At 37.7% G+C, this 21392-nt stretch overlaps 1 protein-coding gene across 8 annotated transcripts in view; it reads right to left on the bottom strand.

Moving 5' to 3' along the window:
* LOC123877387 (protein pangolin, isoforms A/H/I/S) overlaps positions 1 to 21392 on the bottom strand; it is a 238979-nt gene that overhangs the window by 31560 nt on the left and 186027 nt on the right. The window lies entirely within an intron of this gene.

Below are 21392 nucleotides of genomic sequence, written 5' to 3'. Positions count from 1 at the left end.
AACGAGTTACAGGGACTAGGGAGCTCAATTCAGGTGGCGCAGAGTAAGACCGTGGCGTGTGGAAACTGGAAACAAAAGACCTATGTCCAGTGAAAGTCTACCGATCGACACTGATAATGAGGATGGCCCTTTTTGTACAAAGCTATGTGCCAGTGTCGCGTGCCACGGTCGCGTGCCGTGGTCGCTCGTCGCGGTCGCGCGTCGTGGTCGCGCATCAGTGTCGCGAAGCTCTTGTCTACCATAATTTTTAAACCCCGACCCAAAAAGATACGGTTACTTAAAGTTCGACGTGTGTATCTGTGTATCTGTCTGTGGCATCGTAGCTCCTAAACTAATGAACCGATTTTAGTTTAGTTTTTTTTTTTGTTTGAAAGGTGGCTTGATCGAGAATGTTCTTAGCTATAATCCAAGAAAATCGATTCAGCCGTTTGAAAGTTATCAGCTCTTTTCTAGTTACTGTAAGCTTCACTTGTCGGGGGTGTTATTTATAAATTTATAATTTAGACTTGTAGCGAATGAATTCATGTTAGAAATCGTCACAACCTAAATTATGTTTTCCAAAAAATAATGAAACAAGAAGCAAAAAGTTTTGTTAACCAAAATACATAATAACCTTTTTTTTAATAGTGTAATAAGTAGGTAACCACTAGAGGGTAGGAAGTGCCTAATACTTAAAATTTCGAGGGTAGAATATTCAAATCTACAAATCGGGGGTGGTACTCAGGGTTGGGGTTGTTGACCTTTTTCCGGAGGCTGGTATGCGGAGATCAACGTAGACTTATACCTATATAACCGAAGATATAGATACGATGGAAAAGGTATTGCAAAATAGTTATTTTATTGCCATTTTTAAACGTGGTATAATTAGAATTATAAAATTTAATATTTTTCAACTCTTTCTTTTAAGTTTTGTATCATACTTTTTTGAGTTACGTCTTCTCACAAACTTTTTTTTTTTTTGAGAAAACCTGTACCTAACATTTATTTCCATATTTCCCTAATTAGCGTCTAAGTGAATTATTATACTTTTAGAATAAAAAAAATTTGGCAGAATGCAGATGTACCTACTAAAATTTCTAGTGTAGGTAGGTAGGTACATTTATTTCTTTTACTATTTTTATCACACAGTATAAAGTACGTACAAACATGGTATGAGGAAATAAGGTTAAATACAGACATTCATTGCACAATAGTACCGACTTATCACCTACAAAATCCTATATCTCTCGGCTTAAACTTTTTAAATTAAATTCATTATCGGACAGACGCAAAGTTCATGACATGGTATTCTTCCACAAACTTGCAAACGGAACCATGGATAACTCGGAACTGTTGAGCCAAATATCCTTCAAAGTACCCTCCCGTATACCGCGGTATCCTATTCCTCTGTTCACTCACCGAATCAGTAGAACCAATCTAGGTCGTCATTCGTTAATACCAAGGTTTAGTAGTACATATAAGGAATTTTTGGACAAGGACATTACCACGGATCTCTTTTGCGATAACCTGGCTAAATTTAAAGCCAAGTTGTTCAAATCATTCGATTCCTCAATAGGATAACGATAATTAGTGTCAGTCCCTAGCCGTAAGTATATTGTATTTTAGATGATTTAGATAATTTAGCTTAGTTTAACTTAACTTTACTTTAATTTAATTTCCATCTTATTATATTCTTTTAAAATTTATAACTTAGGTATTTTTTCATATTCCTTAGGTTAGCAATTATATTATATTTTATATTTTACTGTACGACTTATGTTTATGTTAATGTATGCTGTGACTGCCCGTAAGTGGAGTTGCATAAGAGCCCTAGAATTTAAGGAGCAACATGTATTTAATCTAAATGTGTAACTCTGTGGGCGGTACATAAATAAATAAATAAAAATAAAATAAACAAAAAAAAATACTCAAATAACATTATAAGAAGAATTGCGTATTACTTACAAAAAGTTATAATAAAAAAACTCAATTTTGTAAGAATTAAAAAATGATGTAAATCGATAGGGTGCGCAATGCCGTTCTGTCTCTATGCAGCACACGCCAGCCAGACGGGCGCAAGTTTGTCAAACTATTCGTCTGTTGTTTTGTTATTTCCATGCGCGTTTCCATTGTTCCGAGAAGTGGCTCACCTGTCCTCTCGGGTTCCCGTCATTAGCTGTAGTAAGCTATTTGTCACTAGCTGTCGTTAGGGTTGTCAATTACAACTTTTTTTGAATCGAGACAAAAATATATTGAAAGTTTTCTTCTTAGTTCCCGGTACTTGTATGGGGACGGCTCGTTATACAAAAATACTTATTCGACAAAAATAAAAAACCTGACTTCTTACTTCCTTCGGCACTTCCACCTTTTCTAAGTCTTCTACAAAATTTTCCTCTATTTACATCTATCCTTTATTTTTTTTCTTTCAATATGTAAAAGCGTATATTTTCGGTCCGTCCGTTAGCGTTAATTTTTTTTTGTCATAGCTTAAGGTGTGTGAGACATGCAAAACGTGACAAAGCTTATGTTCATATTTGGTTCTCTCAAAATTTCTAGTTTCTGCATCATGTAAAACATTAAGTATAGCAATAATAAACATGCAATCATCAATTTTCTCAATTAAATAATATCTGAAAATGAAATGAAATGTAGATATTTAATTCATGTAGAATAACTCACTTGCGATTTGTAATTACTCAGGATTCTATAGGACGGCATTCCGAACCAGTGGTAATTTTTTTTAACGATTCAAACTTGTAAAAGCTTATTTGAATAAAATATATTCTATTCTACCACTGGTTCGGAAAGCAGATTCTATCAGCCAGTAAGAAACTAAACAGTTAACTTTTTTAAAGCAAAATGTTACTATACGAGTATGTAGATATACAATACACTAGTGATGTAACTATTACACTACCTTGTGGGCAGCTGAATGCAAAGTCGATTGTTTCTATGCAACGTTGACATTATGAAATTCATCAATTGCTCAAACTTAAACTCAAAAAACTCAAACCTCAAACTCAAAAAAGTAAAACTTAATAAATAATATGGGTGGCAACCCTAGGTAACAACTTCTTAACGTCCCCCTAGTGCCTGTAGGGCATGCTTTACCGCTTATTAGGTGTATATGTGCGATAAAGCTCATGAGCTAACTTGATGGAGTAAATACGATCACTACGTTTTTTATGGCGTCTACGGCTTTATTTATAGGGTCTTTAGACATAAGCTCGAAATTCTCGATGTATTAGGTATTGATATGGCCACCTGTATATTTCTTTTCTTTCTGTATGTTCTGCAATGTTTTCTTCTATTTCTACTTCTAGTATGAGTTTTCACATCTCGAACTATGATGGTTTTATCACAAAGGTCTTGCTAGAAGTTCTCTAGTCGAAGTTGGTTGTCAATATTTTTGTGATATTTTTTATTGAATTTTTTATCTATGTGTCTGTTTATCTGTCTGTTTGCCACCTTTCTAAAGTCCATCCGTTTAACCGAACTGGACATTTGGTACAGAGATAACTAACACGAGAGGGATATATTAGGCTACTTTTACTTTTACCCAAGAATTCATCCAGAAATTAAAATCTAGTAAGTATGTAATATTTTTAGCTTTATGAAGTGCAATAGAAAATTTTATTTGCAACAGTTTTCTAAGATAGCTTTTATTTTTAATTAAAAAAGGGATGGGTGACAACCCTAGGGGCAGTAGGCTATTTACGTCCCCCGTTACCCGCGGGCATGCTCAACGGCTTAATGGCATGTGTGCGATGATAGCCAATTCTGTCTTGACCTGTCATTTTCTTATATTATGATAAATGAAATAAAATTCTTATGAGTCCTTACTTAAAATTAAAATTTTATGAATATAATCGTGTAGTCCCGTCGTCCCCGTCAACCGTGTCCCCGTTAACCGTGTCCCCGTTAACGGGGACAACGGGAGTTGAATAAAATCATTAAGACAACGGTTTGGATTACTTGCTATTCCTTGTGTATCATGAAAAGATTGGAGATCTGCAAACTTGTACCCGTGCCACCATTACATACAGAGGTTCTACGAAACCGTCTAGACCGATCATAGTGCAGGACGAAGGAACGACCCGAACTGCTAGGTATGTGATTCGAGTTTGGTTGGTTCTACATTGCTGCTTCACTGGGTGATATTAAAATATTGTTTCGTAGAAGACCTTCAATGGATTAAAAAACGACCTTGGTGGCCATCATTCATTCTTAGACACTGAGTTAGCGAATTATCCCGCAGGCCTACTTTATACTGTGCCTGTAGATTGTAGTCAACATACAGATGAGATTTTTGGATAAAAAATATTTTCATCAGGCTTAATCTATTCCTAATAGTAGTGATAGCTTAGTGGCCTCCTAATCAGAAGGTTAGAAGTTCGATTCCGTGCCCTCTAACTTTTCGAAGTTATGTATTAAAGCATAACGGTGAATAACAACATTGTGACTTGTGACTCGTAAGGAAACATACATGCTTGAGAGTTCTCCGTAATGTCCTCAAAGGTGTCTGAAGTCTGCCAATCCGCGCTTGGTCAGCGTGGTGGACTATGGCATTACCCTTTTCATTTTGAGAGGCTCTGAGAGGCTCAGTAGTGGGCCGGTGATGATGATGAATCTATACCTATTTAATACTTGCCGTATCTAGCAATTGTAACATTATGTCGGCGTCCGAGAGAAGGGTATGCCAATTATGTTTTTGACGGCAGGCCGTGCCTCCAAATTGGAATACGGGGGTTTTTGGTTATGTGCTCGACGATACACGGGCGTTTATTACTACATACCAGCTTTAGTTCACAAACCACTAAATCATATTTAATTTTTCAGGGTTCCGGATATCCAGAGAAAAAAGAAACCCTTATAGGATCACTTGTTTGTCTGTCTATATGTTTGTTGAGACCCGTCAAGGGAATCATAAACAATAGCAGAGTCAACGAGGGTGAGTAAACTCCGGCTTGACCTTGAATTTCATGATTCTAGGTCAACGGAAAGTACCCTATAGGTTTCTTGACAGACACGACGGATAGACAGACAGACAGACAACAAAGTGATCCTATAAGGGTTCCGTTTTTCCCTTTGAGGTACGGAACCCTAAAAATTTAAGTGTTACTTCTTGAGCGCTTACCGGTTTTTTGTATGTTTAAAGAGCTAGTTGTGATAATACCTAATATTTATTTTCTGTTTCGAGTTATTCGATTTTTCTTTCATATCGTTATAGTTTTAATTTTAGTTTAGATACTTGCAAGGTAATGTATAAAAATTAAAAATCCCTTGAAAACCATTGAAAGCGTTTGGGATCGGGACTTTTTGAAAACCTTTCCTAAAAAGAGGGGGTTTTAAAGAAAACGTAGGTATGTGGTACGTAATATGTGGTTCCATAATAAACCCAAACCTATGAAATGAAACGAAATGAAACTGTTATTATTTTGCACAAAGATTCCCTCTATAATGTACCTACACAACTAATAAGGCCGGATTTTTAGTGATTCACACGGGATAGAGAACAAAGACTATTTATATTTTCGTGAGCGAAGCCATGGTCGGTTGCTAGTCTATTTAAAATACGTGTTTAGTTCATAATGAAGCTGATTTCAGGAAACTAAATGTAACTAAAACCGCTTTTAATTTTAATAAACTATATTAATTAATTATATTATTATAATGCCTGGCATCTATGGTAGTCTAACCGCTTGCAAATTAATTATTTAATGTCAATACAATGTTTTCAAAATATTCATATTACCATAATCTGAATATGAAATTCGGAAGTAGTGACACCATGGTATAAATTATTTTTTGGGACTCACCCATATTATACGATCTAGCTGATGCTCCCGACTTTCTCCACGAGGATTTAAGTTTCAAAATCCCGAGGGAACTCTTTGATTTTCCGAGTTGAAAATTAGCCTGCCCATCTCTGTAGTAGGCTCCTACTTGGTTAAAAGGAAAGGCCGTGTACCTAAAGTTAACAGACAGACAGACACACTTTCGCATTTATAATATTAGTATGGATTTTTCAATTAATTCTGAACAAAAAACATAAGCTTTTGATTGCGATGTCACCTGGTGGTGAGCGGTGATGCAGTCTAAGATGGGAGAGGGCTAAATCGCTTAGCAACACAGCTTTGGATGGTAACTAGCCAAGGCCAAAACCTCCTTTCAGACCAGACCTGAATCAATTTAGAAAAACTAACCCGTGCCGAGAATCAAACCCGTGCCTCCCACCAATAAAACTATAGGACACACTGCTGTGGCAAAGAGGTGTTCGTTCTCGTTGTCGAAGATGAATAAGACAGATTTTTAATTGAAAATCCATACTAATATTAAAAATGCGAAAGTGTGTCTGTCTGCTACATTTTCGCGGCCCAAACGCTGAACCGATTTTAATGAAATTTGGTACAGACTTCAGATATATCCCGAGGAAGGACATAGGCTACTTTTTATCCCGGAAAATCAAAGAGCTTCTATGGGATTCAAAAAAAACGAAATCTACGCGGGCAAAGCCGCGGGCATCCTCTAGTATTACAATAAAACTTAAAGCTAGCCTTATCTTAATACTAACTATACAAATCATGCCCGCGTGGAATGGTGCCAAGAATCAATATTCTCACTGCATTCCCACGCTGAACAGCCAGGCTGATCCGTTGCGCAAAAAAGAGCCAGCCCTTCTTTCACCCGATGAGGCTATTAATCGCGGTAGATAGATTACAAGATGTGGTCTTATTTGATATCCTGGTCACCCTATTAGCGTGTGAGTCACAGTGACTCAGTGGTGGCGTTAGCATATTGAGATGAATGGGGTCGCAGGTTATAGGCGTGTCAAGGCGAACACTCAGACACTTTCGATTTTGTCTCCCGCTTTCAAAGACATTGAGTCTTTATTGATGTACCTACCTACCTATATGACGGCTGCGACTTCGTCCGCGTGGATTTGTGTTTTGAAAAATCTTATTGGAACTCTTTGGTTTTACAGAATAAAAAAAAGCCGATGCGTTAATTCAGGGCATAATCTATCTTCCTTTCCTACCAAATCCGTTCAGTAGTTTCTGCGTGAAAGAGTAACAAACATACACACATACACGCACACACATCACCATACAAATTTTCGCCTTTATAATATCAGTGTGATGGGAAATTTTCAAGAGGTGGGTCAACATATTCCTGAAGGGCCGGTAACGCATTGGCGGTTCTTCTGGTGCTGCAAATGTTCATGGGCGGCGGTAATCACTTAACATCAAGTGGCCCGCCTGCTCTTTTGATTAGTATTTTTATATTAAAAAACTCTATTCTTATAGAGTACGATTGGCAACCTTAGTTTTATAACTCTAAAAACGATGTCTTTTCAAATGTCAATGGGAACGCGAAGACATTTGCAACCGATAAAGAGAAACATATGGATTCATTTGTAAAGTCAGGAATTCCAACACTGCATGGGTTCAGTGTGTCACAGTAACATCTTAAATCTTAATCCTTTTACATCACTTTCTCCCTGTAAAGCATTTGGGATGCGCGCGCGCCGAATGTGTGCCATACATATCGCGCGCTCTTTGCATTGCATCCATTATAGGCTAAGAGATAGCGACCAATTTAAATAAAGCATTAATATAAACATTAAACATAATATAATCAGAACCATCACGAGAGCAGAGATGTGATAATCGCTTTTTGCAATGCATTCTTAGGAGGCGGTTGGATAGTCACCTAAATAGGAAAAGCTAACTGACTGACTGACTGATCTATTGGTTTCTATGCGGCATCGTACCGGAACGCCAAATCGCATGGCGGCACGGCTTTGCCGGTAGGGTAACTAGCCACGGCCAAAGCCTCTAACCAGCCCAGAAATTTAGCGGGGATCGAACCCGGGACATCCCACTAATAAGACCACAGCGCTTACCACTGCGCCAGGGAGGTTTTAGATGATGATGATCATGATGATGTTAACGATGATGTCTGTCTCCAGGATGCAAGCTGTCTTTGTGCCAGCAAGGTCGGTTCAGCAATGAAATAATAACAGATGATAAGTTAGAATGAGAACATTTTTCTTTTATAATAAAGTAAGTGTTTGACTTTTTCGTTTGATTAATTTGTAATCGACTGCAAAAATAAATCACTAGCTCTCATTCCATTTTCGAGAATCTTCCAGACATAAAGTCGGTGTCAAACAAGATTTATCCCAATCACTTTCGAAATAAAGTTCAAATTAGAGTGCGAGGTAAGGGGTTTAAAATTTTATCGACTTCATCAGTCCTTCAGTTTTAATGGATGAAGGAGATTAGACAAATATCAGGAATATTTATAACAAACTAGATGACTTTCCATAGATTCGCACGGGTGGGCCTACGTATTTATTAGACTAATAAAAAGAGCTGATAACTTTCAAACGGCTAAACCGATTTTCTTCGATTATAGCTAAGAACACTCTCGATCAAGCCACTTTTCAAACAAAAAAAAAACTAAATTAAAATCGGTTCATCAGTTTAGGAGCTACGATGCCACAGACAGATACACAGATACACACGTCAAACTTATAACACCCCTCTTTTTGGGTCGGGAGTTAAAAACTAATAACACTAATCTCATTATCACACTTATTATAAAAGCGAAAGTTTGTGTGTATGTATGTGTGTGTGTATGTTTGTTACTCCTTCACGCAAAAACTACTGGACGGATTTGCCTGAAATTTGGAATAGAGACAGATTAGCACATATTACACCAAATGTACACCCTGGATTAGCACATAGGCTACGTTTTATCCCGGAAAATTATAGAGTTCCCACGGGATTTAAAAAAAACTTACATCCACGCGAACGAAGTCGCGGGCATCAGCTAGTCTCAGCATAAAATAAGTGAATTATTCTGATATCTCTCGAATTAAATGAGTGTGTCACACCAAATCACCTCGCAAATAACCCAACGGAAATGCCGATTGAGAATGAGACGGCTATATTTATCCCCCTAAAGAAAGAACAAGAAAAGTATGCTCTCAATGCGATCTCCATTCGTAGCCACTCGTTAGACATTTAAAAAAAGTTGAGAGTTGAAAAAAAAGGTATCCAATGATCCAGTCAATTTTTTAACCCCCGACCCAAAAAGGGGTGTTATAAGCTTGACGTGTGTATCTGTGTATCTGACTGTGGCATCGTAGCTCCTAAACTAATGAACCGATTTTAATTTAGTTTTTGTGTTTGAAAGGTGGCTTGATCGAGATTGTTCTTAGCTATAATCCAAGAAAATCGGTTCAGCCGTTTGAAAGTTATCAGCTCTTTTCTAGTTACTGTAACCTTCACTTGTCGGGGGAGTTATAAATTTTTAATTTACACTTGTCTATAAAATATTCAGTATAGCGACATGACCTCTACGATTTTATACTACAGAGAATCACCCTTTCATTATACTATTGTCGCGTTAAGAGGGGTCTCTCCGTCACTCGCTTCATACAAACGTAGTTCCAATTTCATTTGAATATTAAGCAACCACAGTCTATAAAATTTTGCAGACATATTCTAGAAACTAATATCTATGTTTGTGGTTTTCCAGATTTCTGTTAAAATATTCAATTTCAAAGTTACGCGGCGGTAAGTTAAAAATTTACATACAAATCTTTGAGCCCCTGTAATTTTAAAACTACATATTTTTTGAAAAATTTAAAACACCACAGACACAGATATTAGTTTCTAGAATATGTCTGCAAAATTTCGTGGACTTTGGTTGCTTAATATTCAAATGAAATTGGAACTACGATTGTATGAAGCGAGTGACGGAGAGAGCCCTGTTAAAGACCCTATACATGATTAAGCAAACTCCGCGATTATGTTGTTAAAATAAAAAGCCTCGTTCACTTAATAACAGCTGTGGCTAATATGACGGACAAAGGACTAATCATAGCGTGTTAGATTGGAACTATCTTGGAATTACAACTTGAGGGATTATTCTGGAAGGAAAAATAACATGAAAAAACATATTAAAAAAAAAAACTGCACACAGAATATCTGATAATATTTTTTAAATCTGATATAAGTTAGCCCTTAACTGCGATCTCATCTGATGGTAAGTGATGATGCCGTTTAAGATGGAAGCAGTCTAACTTAGAATGACTGAATGTTAGAATGAATGGAGATGGAAAAAAAATTAAACTTGCACCTGTTTAAATGAATGTACCCGTTAAAATGAATTTAGAACCTTTTTGGAAATTAAATGAGCAACATTCTTAATTATTACATTTAATTCATATCATCATTTATTTAAGAAGAGTTTTATAAAGCCATAAGTTTCACAACATTTAAACTGTGAGACGGTTTTTAATTATGAAAGGCTTTTGTTCAGTTTTAACGACTGCAAAAGAAAGTACGAAAATTAAAACTTCAAAAGTTTTTAATCCCTAGTTTAATAACTACCGTCTTCGTATACAATAAGTAATAACATAATAATCCGTTCTTTATAAAAGACTAGCGATCGACTCCGGTTTCGCACGGGTAGCTTATTACAATTTTAGGTATAGCCTGTCAATCATGATATTGTAGCTTTCTACTGGTGAAAGAATTTTCAAACTCGGCAGAGATTACCCCCTACAAACAGACTTACAAACATTACCTCTTTGAAGCCTGTGAAATACAGTTAAGAATGAAAACCAAAAAATTTCTTAATTTATTTTTAAGTAAAATAAACTATGCATTGAATATTTAAATATAAATTTTGAAAAATTCATTTTACAGTTTTTTTTATTCGTTTATATATGTTACGGGCAATTTGATAAGTCCGGGCACTATTAATAATGGCCGGTCTGTATTAATAATGCCCGACTCAATTGGGCAATGTGATTAAAACAGCATGATTAATCACTTTTCCCTGCCATTATGAATAATGCCCACCCTATCTTGGGCAAAGTAATAAAATAGGTGAACTGTAGTGTTTTTGTTTATTAAATGAAAGAACCTAACCTAACCTAAACTTTTTTTTATACGTGGGAAAATCCTCATGGATACCACCGTGCTCGGGGGGGCGAGGTGGTTATGTTGGACTCTTACCGACTAAAACTCCACGGCTTACCGTCTCAATCGTTGTTGCTGGGCACAGGGACACGAACGTATTCAACTGCGACCCAGCTAACGGCGCCCGCCAAGGCAGGCCCAGCCCTGGGACTAAAAGGGGCCCCAAAACCGTTTAACGCTCGCCGGAAACAAGGACTTGCCTTCCAACTCGAGGACTTACTCTCCCACGGGTAACAGACTCCCCGTGTCTATTACCCGGAGGCCCTACTCAAGGGGGCAAGCGACGGTCGTGCGCAGCTCGCCTGCGCCCGATTCTCTTGCGGCGCATGGGATGAGAGCTTTCGGCTTCCTCTCTCAGCCGCTCCGCTGCCTCCTTCTGCGTCATTACTTCCTCACTGAAGGAGACCATCGCTTGCCAAGCCCTCTCACTGTCCACCATGGATTTAGTCACGGCGGGCAATGAGAGGTCCTGCCCCATAATATCCCCCAGTGACTGGCGAGGCTCCGCCCACGCCGGATATTCAGCCAGCGTATGTTGTGCCGTGTCTGAGACACGACCGCACTGGTGGCATTCCTCTGTGGGCTCTCTTCGCGCCACCCTGCACAGGTATCTTCCAAAGCACCTGTGCCCCGTGAGTGCTCCATGCTTCCTCTTCGTCCAATCCTCGAGAATGGGATGGATAGCTTCGATAATCTTATGACCAGCAGTGGGTGACTTGAGCCTCCTCTGCCAATGGAAGAGGAGTTAACCTAACCTAATGCCCTCCCCCCGCACGTACGCGCCCCTGCTAACGACCGCGGTCCAATTTATCACATTGCCCGGCTACAAGTAGGAATTATTCATACTGCCCGGTACAAGTGATAAATTCAAGCTATCTTAAACACTGATTTATTACATGGACCACGGGCCGTCGGGCATTATTAATAATGGCCGGTCGAAGTGATAAATTAATCACTTTGCCCATCGCTCTTGGGCATTATTAATAATGGCCGGTCCTTATTAATAATGCCCAGTTAATCACGTTGCCCGTAACATATACAAGTTAACCCTTGACTGCAATTTCACCTTGTGGTATTTGATGTACGTACCTAATATAAGATGGGAGCGGACTAACTGAGGGTTACTAGCCACGACCGAGACCTTACACTAGACCAGACTTTAGGGTCAATTTAAGTACAACCACTATGTATGGGAAGGCACTGGCCCCTGAGATACGGGATCTCCTAATTTAGGGGCCAGGATTCCGTGTAAGCTTACGTAACCAATTAGTGTTGATCAATAATAATTATTCAATGCTAGATGATGCCCGAGACTTCGTCCGCGTGGATTTAAGTTTTTTGAAATCCCAGTGGAACTGTTTGATTTTCCGGGATAAAAAGTAGCCTATGTGTGGATATTATCTATCTCCATTCCGCCAATTCCGTCCAGTAGTTTTTGCGTGAAGGAGTAACAAACATACAAACTTTCACCTTTATAATATTAGTGTGATAGAGGATGCCATACAGACAGACAGTCAGACACACTTTCGCATTTATAATATTAGTATAGATTCAAATTAGAAATTATCCGAATTGCTGGTGCTACGAATCGAACCCTCTGCCGCTACACTACAGCACTCACCACTGAAAAAAAGTTTCAAAGATAACATCGAACAAACAAATAGGTATAGCACAGAAAATTTCCAGAATAAGTGTGTGGGAAAGCACATTGTCAGCTAGTGTTGTGCGGCGACACGTTTAATAAACAAGCGTGCAATTAAACAAAACGACACGTCAAAGGGTTAATGTCGGGTCGTAGCGTTTACAACCGTTTATCATGCTTAGGTTATTAATAAACAATCAACCAATTTTTTTAAAGCAGCGGGGTCACTTGGGCCTGGCATTCGAAATCTTAAAGGGTTATTAAAATAATAAGCCTTTGATAACATTTTTTATTTTAAGGAAAGTGAGAAGATTTTAAAGTTTGGAGCCACTGAGTTATTAATATTTAGGATTTGATGGCAAAGCGAATAAGGGCTTAAGGACATAAAATTCGTAGTCAAAATCGGCTTATTCTAATGGCACAGTTAACGATAATTAGGGAACTTATAACAAAACGTCAAAGCTTCGACGTCACTGGCAGGCGTCAAATTAGTACATTTGATCCAGGTATAGTGCGTTTCATCGAATAGTACCTATGGCGTTATGTTGGCTCCCCTGTCTGTCTAAGTGTTTGGCATCATATTTGCATAAGAAGACGCAGATTTTGTTTATTTTCATTTGATTTTCCTGAATGAATGAAATGAAAATCAAATGAAAATAAACAAAATATGCGTCTTCTCATGCCAATATGGTGCCAATGACCACCCAACAGACAGGGGAGCCAACATAACGCCATAGGTACTATTCGATGAAACGCACTATAGTCCTAGAGTAGCCCTATTTTTCTTTGATTTTACGTTACCATAGCCCAATATTTGACATATCGTGGATTCAGGATCAAACCGAGAGTTCCCTCACTCTAGTTCACTCTGCTAAAGGTCTAAGTATAAATTCCGGTCCGATTTACATTTACTACTATATATTGATGCTAGATAGATACCTACTCATTGGCGACTGGTGCGGCTATGATGCCGAAATTTTAGTAAAAACAAGAATTTCAGCAATTGGGTATAAGTACATAGATTGCAAAACAGCACCACGTTACCGTTGACAGTTTAATTAAAAACCTAGGTTAACCCTCCAAAAGGCCAATCAATTTTTTTATAACCCCGCAACATCGCACACTCAATTTCCAGCGTAATAAACAGGTGGAGGGTTAAATCTGCAGCTGACGGCGCCCGTAGCGCCTTGAAGCGACTTCAAAGGAAATAAATGTATGAATTGTTTAGCGAAAATTCGCCCGCAGGCTGGGGCCCTTCCGACCCCGATTATGTAAAATTCGGATGTTATATTTTGCTCGCTCTTTATCGAGGCTGTGGGATATATTGTATGTAGACGCCTCAAGGTAAATATGAAATGTATCGATCTTTTCCTTTATCGTAAATAACTAATTAATATTGGGTTTTGATTAACTTATTAATCTAATTTACCTACGATACGAAATTCCAAACGAAAAAAATTATTAGATGCGATAGGAATATAACTAGCATAATGCATGTCAATTTTTTTCTATTGTCAACAAAAAAAAAACTTACTCAAAGTAATATAAGACGTCGGTATACTATAAGAACTCATTAATTTCAAAAAAATCATCAAGAAACAGTACAATAACTATGAACTCGTCAAGACAAGAGTTTTCGATGAATTTTTGCAGTAAATAACACCGTAATGTAATAAATAGTTAGATCGATTAGTTAGAGAAAAAAAAAACATTCCTTTCCATATTTAGAGTGTAACCCATCAAAAAATCACGTCAACCCCAGCCAATCGAATTCCAAACCCGGTTAAAATATAAAACAAAATGTCATCACCGGTTGACGCGAGCGAACATCAAAAGGAAAAACTAATGCAGAGTCAGTGGCAGGAATCATTTCCCGGTAAAATATTAAACCAGGGTCGCAGAGACCCGCTCCTTCATTACCGGGTTAATAGTAATAAAGCTCTTCTGTTCCTGTTAAGCACAGCTAATTGTTTTCGAGAATAATAAAACTATACTATTTAATAAAGCTGTTTTTTTCTCAGTGCTTACCTATCACGGGGATTCTTTTAACCGGCCCGATTTTTTGTTAGTAAATAAAATTTAATTTAGTAATTAAGTTAGTAATTAAAATCAAGGCAGTTTAAATTGGAACATTTAATATTTAGGAAAATTAAACCAACCAAAAAAAATGGAGTTAAAGTTGTCATCAGTTAAAGTGTCATACAATTTAAGTATAATATGTACCAAGCGTAACATCAAAAGGAAAAACTAATGCGCGGTCGGTACCAGTGTGTTTAGTATGAGATTCAACATCTCACCAACGTTCATACAATTCGAAAGCCAAAATACTTCAGCGTTGAAATAAAATGTACTGTAACTGCTTTGTTTTAAAGTTCCAGTTCGTACATACATCTACAGCCAGCGCTCCACCACAGAATAATATAATAGGCTCCACGCGGAAATCTAGTAAAATGAAAATCGGTGGAACTGAATTTTTAAATTTAAATCGAAGACGTATAAGTCGTTTAGACCTTATTGCACTCTGATGTTATTTTGTTTCGACATATGAATTTTCTCACCGTTTGGTGAGCCGTAAAATCTCATACTAAACACACATTTCCTGGTAAAATATTAACCCGGGGTCGGAGAGACCTCGTCAGCACGGTAATACAGGTTAATGCTGCTATTCTCTTTATACTAGGACGATTGTCGGGCATTATCCTACTTACTTAACGTTTTCCTTTTCGGAATACGTATTTTAGAATTTCGCTTTGTCACAGATTATATTTTCATGCCTAATAACAGAAGCAGTAACATTAACAGGGCTCTCTCCGTCACTTGCTCCATACTATCGTAGTTCCAATTTCATTTGAAAAAGTCCATGAAATTTTGCAGACATATTTTAGAAACTAATATCTGTATCTGTGGTGTTTTAGATTTTTCTAAAAATATGTAGTTTTAAAATTACAGGGGCTCAAAGATTTGTATGTGAATTTTTAAGACCGCGTAACTTTGACACCGAATATATTAACAGAAATCTGGAAAACCACAGACATAGATATTAGTTTTTAGAATATGCTTGCAAAATTTCATGGACTTTGGTTGCTTAATATTCAAATGAAATGGGAACTACGTTTGTATGGAGCGAGTGACGGAGAGACCCCTCTTAAAGAAAGAGAGCCAGCACGTGCCAGACCTTCGTTATTCAATAAAAGCTGAAAGTTTTTCTGCTTTTTGCCCTCAACACAGGGAAGGACGATCAGCGACTATAAAGTTTGGATCATGGTGGCTTTGGGAGATGACAGGTATAAAAATCATACGTCAAGGTAATAAGGTGTAATTTTTTTATATTTTCTTCGGAGTAGTATTAGACATCACGTCATATATTGCTAGACACTTAGTATCGTGCCAGTCCCAAAGCCACCATGATCTAAATTTCATTGTGGCTGATCGTTCTTCCCTGTGTTGAGGACAATGCGGAGAGAAACTTTCAGTTTTTCAAAAATACAATGATCTAAATCTTGGATTTTCGGGTTAAAAAGTATTTAACCAATCGAGTAACTGGATAGGCTGTGAACCTAACGGATATACGAACAAAGAGACAGACAAAACTAAGACACCCTTTCGGATTTATAATATTGGAGTGGATTACTATCGTTATTACCTCTAAATACTGCATAATTTCCCACAAATAAAACCAACTTCACATTCGAGTACCTATTTACCGCAGAAAAAAATAGTGTTTTATATCGGTAAGTAATAGGTATAAACCGATATCGATGAAAGTACCTATTAAATGTATAGGATAAAGCAATGATGGTAATGATGTGTTTTATGCGTATTTGTTTAGGCGGCGATCCCACAGTGAGAGGGCGGAGTTCTGCATGCAGTGTTTATTACTGACCTATTAAAGACACATCCATACTTGATATATTAGGTTTGAATGCGAAAGTGTGTCTTTGTCTATCTGTATCAGACTGCTATCTTTTCACAGATCATCCATCTAATTGATTTTGATAAAATTTAGTACAGAGATATCAGAGTTGCGGGTATCATCCAGTAATGTACCTACCCATATGTTTCGCAGATTCAAAAGTGCAACGTTGACTGCAGATCTAAAGTTCTGAGTTCTGCGTTCCACGGTCACTGAAATACGTTGGTATATGCAGTGGGTTGGATCTCTACACAAACCAGCAGTTGAGCGCTTCAGTGACCGTCGCGTCCCTTGTGAACGATACCATATATTACAGTAAACTCAGAAGTCAGAACTCTGTACTCAGAACCCTGTACTTAGAAGTCAGAACTCTGGCTGTAAGATCCTAGCCTTATGCGTATTTAATATGCAACGCTCGTCAGTCATTAAATCGCTTCATAAATAGAGAAAAAAAAGCAAAAAACCGCCATTGCAGATGGTAATGACTAATCGACTCATGCGAAGAACAACATTGTAATGTAAAATCAGTTTGCATAACTTGTAATGAGATATACGCGTCAATAATAAGAAAATGTAAGTAGAATGCTATTAATGACTAATAAAACCTGATTTGAAAAAAATAAATTGTAATTTATTAAAAATAAACTCGACCAAAAGCCGAGTTACAACGTTGTTCCTTGCTTCCTGATTGGAGAAAATAAAAATCAACATTCGAGCTTCTTCCTTATTAGTAAATCATTAGTTGAAAAAGACATTAATTGACGAAGGTACTTTATGCCATCGAACTTTATAAGGAAATTTAAAAAAAAGGCACTATTAACTATGGTTTAACTAATTATATGAGTGCGGATGCTCAAGCAAATGCTGTATGTAATAAACGTCTCATCCGTGAATTATACCTAAATAGCATTCGAAAGTTTACTTACTACTACTTAAAGAAGGTGGGAGATATGATAGCCGAGTGGTTGAGGCTTTGGTGTGGTATGTCGAGGTCCGGGGTTCAGGCACGTCTAACTTTTCGGAGTGAAGGAAATATCGTGAGGAAATCTGCATGCCTGAGAGTTCTCCATAATGCTTTCAAAGGTATGCGAATACTGCCAACTAGCATTTAGGCAGCGCAGCGTGATGGTCAAGGTTGGCTTATCATTTTGAGAGAAGACGAACAAATTGCTGTTTTCAGAGGTTTGGATTGTTATGGATACCAATTGCTTTTTTTTTATTATGAGTAGGTAAGTACATACCTTTTTTTTCGCCATTTTTTTTTTTGTCTCTGAGTGGACGAAACTACGCATCTCTCGATTATCTAACCTAACAAATCGCTTTGAAATGTTAATAAAAAATGAAAAATGTCTAAGACGTGGTGTTAGAACTTAAATTAGAAATTGTATCAGAACTGCGTTTGTTTGGAGCTCGCCACCAATAAACTCCTCTTAAATACAAGCAGCATGTTCTCATGTAGATTGCAGATACCTATTTACACCATGGAATCTAAATATACCCCGTATTACGTACCTTCGCCTTATAGAGCGTAAAACTTAAGGTCTGTCCATAAAGTACGCACGTATAGGGCGCAGCTCGACGCAATAAGTCTATTTTAATTACTGGAACCGATATCGGCAGATTCCTGTCTTGCCTACTCGGTAGCCGTGCTCTACTAGTGCGAGTGATGGGCGTTTTTGCGATATCGATAAAAAATATATATTTTTTTAAATTTAAGTTTTAAGTTTTCTGTGAAAATCGTAAGTTTAAATATTTGCTTGAACATTTGCTGTTGAATGAGTTTGAGGTCTACAGAGCGCTTTTTGAATTTGTTTAGTCTTAAGACACTGTTAAAACGAGACAGCGTTATATCGCTGACATAATTATTCTGTTTCGTTTTAACTCCAGTATAAGTAAGTCTCAAAAAAGTCAAATCAAAACGGACGGACGGACAGAGGGACAGACAGACAGACAACAAAGTGATCCTATAAGGGTTCCGTTTTTCCTTTTGAGGTACGGAACCCTAAAAATGAACAGAAGAACTGTAGATTATAAAATAAACAGTTTACGATTACTTAACCTGACATTTCACTTAATTTAGACTAATGTCAAACCACTAATATTATTTAATAACTAAACACACTTATTTATTATTTAGTTGTATCTACCACGATAAAACTAATCTAATTCAAATTGTAAATCGCAAATATATCTCACTTTCAAATGAGAGGCAAACACAATCATATCGAAATCACAAGATTAAACCAATTAATCGATATCGATTCAATTAATTGAACAACACTATCTAACACAAACAAGACTCGATAACGAGGTGAAATATTCACATTACAAGCAACACAATCGACTTTATAGTTGTCTCGTTCGCTCTTGGGGGAAGCTTGCAAGTTTGTGTGAGAAGGGAAAAAGACGGCACGCGTCGGCGGCAAATACAAAGGGGTCGTGTCTCTTTGATCTCGCCGCCGCGCGTGCGTACAATGTTTAGGTGTGTGAGTTTATGCAGATGAGATGGGCCCGAGAATTTGATAATTGCAAAGATTTATAAGATCCAATATGGACCCAATATCGAAATGGGTGGCGTAATTAATTGGTTGACGACGTGAAAGTATGCTTGTATTGAGTTTGGAAAGGATTTTTTATTTTTTAGCTAATCCATCCTTTTGTTTGCATAAGGACAAATTCTCAAAAAGACACGATTCTTATAAGGACAAAGTACTTACACATAGGTAGGTACTTGAGTGGAAAAATCAATCATCATCATGATCAACCCATCGTCGGCTCACTACAGAGCACTGGTCGCCTTTTTGTATAAGAAGGGTTTCAGCTATAGTTCACCACGCGGGCCTAGTGCAGATTGGCAGATTTCACACACCTTTGAGATCATTATGGAGAACTCTCAGGCATGCAGGTTTCCTCAAGATGTTTTCCTTCACCGTTTAAGCAAGTGATATTTTATTGCTTAGAACGCACATAACCCAAAAAGTTAGAGGTACATGGCCGGGATCGAACCCCCGACCTCCCGAATAGGAGGTGGTCGTTCTAACCACTAGGCTATCACAGCTTGTTTCTTTTAGCGTGTGTTCCAAGAATTATGTTTAACATGCAACGATTTCATAATAAGTAATAGGTAGGTAGTTCTGCCAATCCTAATAAAATAGAGCCTCGATAGCTTGACGGTTGAGAAGTGGACTGAATTCCGAAAGGTTGGCGGTTCAAATCCCACCCGTCGTCGTACCCACTCCTGGCACAAGCTTTACGCTTAATTGGAGGGGAAAGGGGGGTATTTGTCTTGATTAGCATGGCTAATATTCTTTGGAAAAAAAATCCTCACTTGGCCAGCGTGGTGGACTATAGCCAAGCTCTTCTCATTCTGAGAGGAGACCCGTACTCAGTAGAGGGCCAGCAATGGGTTGATGTTATTGTTAACGTCATATTACTTATATCACTACTTACCATCAGGTGAGATGCCAATATGCAGGTAATAGGTAGGTGGGTAAACCTTACTCGTTAATCAAAATCCGGTATGCCTTTGACCTAGTCATAAATCCGGTTTAGGTTTAATCATAAGGGCGTGTACAGACTGTCAGTAAGCGCGTCGAGTAAGGTAACCTCGTTAGGCGGTAATAGCGGCTTAATAGATAACGCGGCGGCTCACTAATCCGTCTGTAACGGCCTTTGTAATGTGGATATAATGACGTTTTAGTGCACAGTGCTTGCATGAAGACATTAGGTTTTTAGAATGGGTATTCATTCCTCCGCCACGTATTTCTCACTAGATGATACTTACCCGCGAAAAGAAGTTAGTACCTATAGCGTTATCTCTGTTATGTAATCCCATACAAATGAAAGAGACAAAAATCACAGTAGTCGTTAAACATTCTGAGTCACCAACCAATCACAAAAATGCTTTCAAAAGACATTCGAAATTCAATTCGAAAATAGTTTCGTTTATGGTTGGTTGGTGACTCAAAATAGTTAACGATCACTGAGAGAGAAGAGAGTCTCTTTCATTTGTATGGGATTACGTAACAGAGAGAGCCCTATACCTACTAACTTCTTTCCTTGGATGGAGTATAGATGATGCCCGCGACTTCGTCTGCGTGGATTTAGAATAGCTATTGAAAAAATCCCGTGGGACCTCTTTTTCTGGGATAAAAAGTAGCTTATGCAGGTACAGACCTGGGATGCAAGCTGCCTTAAGTTATTTGAGAAAGGATTTTTGGAATATCTACCTAGGTACAATGTTTTTTGTTTAGTCTCTTTTTTAGAAATATCAGTTTTGTCTAAATTCCCATGTTTTGGTGAGAACTTAAAAATACTACTTTTTGGGGTTAGCCGCTTTTAGCAAAAGTACGGTAATAAAATATGTTTAAACTTACCTCTAAACTTGGATGCAGCTGACGTAGGTTTGTATAGGTATTGCAATGTTGTATATCTAAGACCTCTAGGAATAATGACGCCATGTACGAAACACTTGGATTAGTAACTAATCTATTCTTGGTAACAAAGACAAAATGCTTGCAGTGTTCTTTAAAAATTAAACATCCTGATTCTTATCATTCTTAAAATATACTATAGAAGATGCGCGCGACTTCGTTAGTGTAGAATTAGGTTTGTTGAAAATGCCGTGGGATTGTGATTTTCCAGGATAAAAAGTATCCTATATCCATCCCCAGGATGCAAGCTACGAGTATGTTATCCTTGTACCTTCAAAATCGATTAAACGGATGAGCCGTGCAAAACAAGCAGACAGACAGACACTTTAGCATTTAGAATAATAGGTAAGGATTTAATTTATCTCACAGCTTAAAACCTTAGTTATGTTTTATTTACTGTCTAGTCTAGCGCTTGGCTGCAAATA

This window comes from Maniola jurtina, chromosome 23, assembly GCF_905333055.1.
Source record: "Maniola jurtina chromosome 23, ilManJurt1.1, whole genome shotgun sequence".
In the NCBI taxonomy this organism is placed as follows: domain Eukaryota; kingdom Metazoa; phylum Arthropoda; class Insecta; order Lepidoptera; family Nymphalidae; genus Maniola; species Maniola jurtina.
This window is presented reverse-complemented; position numbering and strand designations above follow the sequence as displayed.